Source organism: Durio zibethinus, unplaced genomic scaffold (assembly GCF_047325235.1).
Source record: "Durio zibethinus cultivar Kanyao isolate XHJ-2024 unplaced genomic scaffold, ASM4732523v1 HiC_scaffold_2, whole genome shotgun sequence".
NCBI classification, from domain to species: domain Eukaryota; kingdom Viridiplantae; phylum Streptophyta; class Magnoliopsida; order Malvales; family Malvaceae; genus Durio; species Durio zibethinus.
In genome coordinates, this window is record NW_028323043.1 from 2,152,663 (window position 1) to 2,157,662 (window position 5,000).

Sequence of the window (5,000 nt, forward strand, 5' to 3'; positions counted from 1 at the left end):
GTAAATTCATACAATGGTCCCCTAAGCCTTCACGTGAAGTTTCGTTGCAAGATGACTCGTTTTCTATTTTTCACGATTTTCGAAACTTTTTGCGGTTCGTGATTTTTTAGAATTTTTTTAGAAGGAGTTTTGGCCCCAAATTTTGTGGACGTGATCCTTCTATTTTTGTTGGCATGCACAAAAAAATTCAGCTAAAAACTCGAACCGGAGAAGATTTCGTGACCGTTTGAAAAAAGTGTCCCCGTTTCAGACACTTTAACGGCTACTGGCAGCAAACCTGTAAAATCTCAAACGCTCTTTAAGGGGGTGTGAGTTCTCAGAGGTTTGATGAGGGATAGGGGGCCAACACAAGGGCCAAGTACCAGCACCCATCGCACGTCATGTGCGCACACCCCCCCCGGCCCCCCTCCCAATCGCCGGAACCCCAATGCCGCCGGTCAGGTTCTCCGGCGGTACTCCGGCGATGCTCCGGCGATGCTGTCCCGAGTGAAAAAAAAGCGGCACCAGCACATGCTGGAGCCAAGCATGGGCACCGTGGCTCAAAATCGAACTTCGGCCAAGGCCTCGACCATCAATGGCACATGATGACGCATGGTGATGGCACATGCATCGACCATCATCGGCATAGGCTGCCCTTCGGTACGGGCACTTGCCTCGACCGCCATCGGCACAAGCTGGGCCCTGGTGTGGGTTGTTGCCTCGATCACCAGCGGCACATGCTGAGCCTTGGTGCGGGCGGTTGCCTCGAGCACCATCGGCAGACCCTGGGCCCTGGTGCGGCCGGTTGCCCCGATAACCATCGGCACACGCTGGGCCCTGGAGCGGCCGGTTGCCTCGACCACCATCGGCACACGCTGGGCACTGGTGCGGGCGCTTGCCTCGACCACCATCGGCACACGCTGGGCCCTGGTGCGGGCGCTTGCCTCGACCACCATCGGCACACGCTGGGCCCTGGTGCGGGCGCTTGCCTCGACCACCATCGGCACACGCTGGGCCCTGGTGCGGCAGGTTGCCTCGAGCACCATCGGCACACGCTGGGCCCTGGTGCGGTCGGTTGCCTCGAGCACCATCGGCACACGCTGGGCCCTGGTGCGGGCGCTTGCCTCGACCACCATCGGCACACGCTGGGCCCTGGTGCGGCAGGTTGCCTCGACCACCATCGGCACACGCTGGGCCCTGGTGCGGCAGGTTGCCTCGAGCACCATCGGCACACGCTGGGCCCTGGTGCGGTCGGTTGCCTCGATCACCATCGGCACACGCTGGGCCCTGGTGCGGGCGGTTGCCTCGACCACCATCGGCACACGCTGGGCCCAGGTGCGGCAGCTTGCCTCGAGCACCATCGGCACACGCTCGGCCCTGGTGCGGTCGGTTGCCTCGACCACCATCGGCACACGCTGGGCCCTGGTGCGGCAGGTTGCCTCGACCACCATCGGCAGCCTCGACCACCATCGGCACACGCTGGGCCCTGGTGCGGGCGGTTGCCTCGACCACCATCGGCACACGCTCCGCCCTGGTGCGGCAGGTTGCCTCGACCACCATCGGCACACGCTGGGCCCTGGTGCGGGCGGTTGCCTCGACCACCATCGGCACACGCTGGGCCCTGGTGCGGGCGCTTGCCTCGACCACCATCGGCACACGCTCGGCCCTGGTGCGGTCGGTTGCCTCGACCACCATCGGCACACGCTGGGCCCTGGTGCGGCAGGTTGCCTCGACCACCATCGGCAGCCTCGACCACCATCGGCACACGCTGGGCCCTGGTGCGGGCGGTTGCCTCGACCACCATCGGCACACGCTCCGCCCTGGTGCGGCAGGTTGCCTCGACCACCATCGGCACACGCTGGGCCCTGGTGCGGGCGGTTGCCTCGACCACCATCGGCACACGCTGGGCCCTGGTGCGGGCGCTTGCCTCGACCACCATCGGCACACGCTGGGCCCTGGTGCGGCAGGTTGCCTAGACCACCATCGGCACACGCTGGGCCCTGGTGCGGGCGCTTGCCTCGACCACCATCGGCACACGCTGGGCCCTGGTGCGGGCGCTTGCCTCGACCACCATCGGCAGACGCTGGGCCCTGGTGCGGCAGGTTGCCTCGACCACCATCGGCACACGCTGGGCCCTGGTGCGGGCGCTTGCCTCGAGCACCATCGGCACACGCTCGGCCCTGGTGCGGTCGGTTGCCTCGAGCACCATCGGCACACGCTGGGCCCTGGTGCGGCAGGTTGCCTCGACCATCATCGGCAGCCTCGACCACCATCGGCACACGCTGGGCCCTGGTGCGGGCGCTTGCCTCGACCACCTTCGGCACAAGCTCGGCCCTGGTGCGGTCGGTTGCCTCGAGCGCCATCGGCACACGCTGGGCCCTGGTGCGGCAGGTTGCCTCGACCACCATCGGCACACGCTGGGCCCTGGTGCGGCAGGTTGCCTCGACCACCATCGGCACACGCTGGGCCCTGGTGCGGGCGGTTGCCTCGACCACCATCGGCACACGCTGGGCCCTGGTGCGGGCGGTTGCCTCGACCACCATCGGCACACGCTGGGCCCTGGTGCGGGCGCTTGCCTCGAGCACCATCCGCACACGCTGGGCCCTGGTGCGGCAGGTTGCCTCGACCACCATCGGCACACGCTGGGCCCTGGTGCGGCAGGTTGCCTCGAGCACCATCGGCACACGCTGGGCCCTGGTGCGGGAGCTTGCCTCGAGCGCCATCGGCACACGCTGGGCCCTGGTGCGGCAGGTTGCCTCGAGCACCATCGGCACACGCTGGGCCCTGGTGCGGTCGGTTGCCTCGAGCACCATCGGCACACGCTGGGCGCTGGTGCGGGCGCTTGCCTCGACCAGCATCGGCACACGCTGGGCCCTGGTGCGGCAGGTTGCCTCGATCACCATCGGCACACGCTGGGCCCTGGTGCGACAGGTTGCCTCGAGCACCATCGGCACACTATCGGCCCTGGTGCGGGCGGTTGCCTCGACCACCGTCGGCACACGCTGGCCCTGGTGCGGGCGCTTGCCTCGAGCACCATCGGCACACGCTGGGCCCTGGTGGGTTTAGGCACATCTTCAAATTTCTGCCGTGCCAATGCCATTTTTATGGCTTGTAAATTCATACAATGGTCCCCTAAGCCTTCACGTGAAGTTTCGTTGGAAGATGACTCGTTTTCTATTTTTCATGATTTTCGAAACTTTTTGCGGTTCGGGATTTTTTAAAATTTTTTTATAAGGATTTTTGGCTCCAAATTTTGTAGGCATGATCCTTCTATTTTTGTTGGCATGCACAAAAAAATTCAGCTAAAAACTCGAAGTAGAGAAGATTTTGTGACCGTTTGAAAAAAGTGTCCCCATTTCAGACACTTTAACGGCTACTGGTAGCAAACCTGTAAAATCTCAAATGCTCTTTAAGGGGGTGTGAATTCTCAGAGGTTTGATGAGGGATAGGGGGCCAACACAAGGCCAAGTACCAGCACCCATCGCACATCATGTGCGCACACCCCCCCGGCCCCCCTCCCAATCGCCGGAACCCCAATGCCGCCGGTCAGGTTCTCCGGCGGTACTCCGGCGATGCTCCGGCGATGCTCCGGCGATGCTGTCCCGAGTGAAAAAAATGCGGCACCAGCACATGCTGGAGCCAAGCATGGGCACCGTGGCTCAAAATCGAACTTCGGCCAAGGCCTCGACCATCAATGGCACATGATGACGCATGGTGATGGCACATGCATCGACCATCATCGGCATAGGCTGCCCTTCGGTACGGGCACTTGCCTCGACCGCCATCGGCACAAGCTGGGCCCTGGTGTGGGTTGTTGCCTCGATCACAATCGGCACATGCTGAGCCTTGGTGCGGGCGGTTGCCTCGAGCACCATCGGCAGACCCTGGGCCCTGGTGCGGCCGGTTGCCCCGATAACCATCGGCACACGCTGGGCCCTGGGGCGGGCGCTTGCCCCCAGCACCATCGGCACACGCTGGGCCCTGGTGCGGGCGGTTCCCTCGACCACCATCGGCACACGTTGGGCCCTAGTCCGGGCGGTTACCCCCAGCACCATCGGCACACGCTGGGCCCTGGTGCGGGCGCTTGCCCCCAGCACCATCGGCACACGCTGGGCCCTGGTGCGGGCGGTTGCCCCCAGCACCATCGGCACACGCAGGGCCCTGGTGCGGGCGGTTGCCCCGAACACCATCGGCACAAGCCGGCCCTTGGTGCGGGCTCCTGGCTCGACCACCATCGGCACACGCTGGGCCCTGGTGCGGGCGGTTGCCTCGAACACCATCGGCACACGCCGGCCCTTGGTGCGGCCGGTTGCCTCGACCACCATCGGCACACGCTCGGCCTTGGTGAGGGCGCTTGCCTCGACCACCATCGGCACACGCTGGGCCCTGGTGCGGGCGGTTGCCTCGACCACCATCGGCACACGCTCGGCCTTGGTGAGGGCGCTTGCCTCGACCACCATCGGCACACGCTGGGCCCTGGTGCGGGCGGTTGCCTCGACCACCATCGGCACACGCTCGGCCTTGGTGAGGGCGCTTGCCTCGACCACCATCGGCACACGCTGGGCCCTGGTGCGGGCGCTTGCCTCGACCACCATCGGCACACGCTCGGCCTTGGTGCGGGCGGTTGCCTCGACCACCATCGGCACACGCTGGGCCCTGGTGCTGGCGGTTGCCTCGACCACCATCGGCACACGCGGGGCCCTGGTGCGGGCGGTTGCCTCGAACACCATCGGCACAAGCCGGCCCTTGGTGCGGGCGGTTGCCTCGAGCACCATCGGCACACGCCGGGCCCTGGTGCGGGCGGTTGCCTCGACCACCATCGGCACACGCTGGGCCCTGGTGCGGACGGTTGCCTCGAGCACCATGGGCACACGCTGGCCCTTGGTGCGGGCTCTTGCCTCGACCACCATCAGCAGAAGATGGCCCCTACGTCGAACACCATCGATACATGCCGGGCCTTGGTGTGGGCACATGCCTCGAGCTGGTGCGGGCGGTTGCCTCGACCACCATCGGCTCGCGTT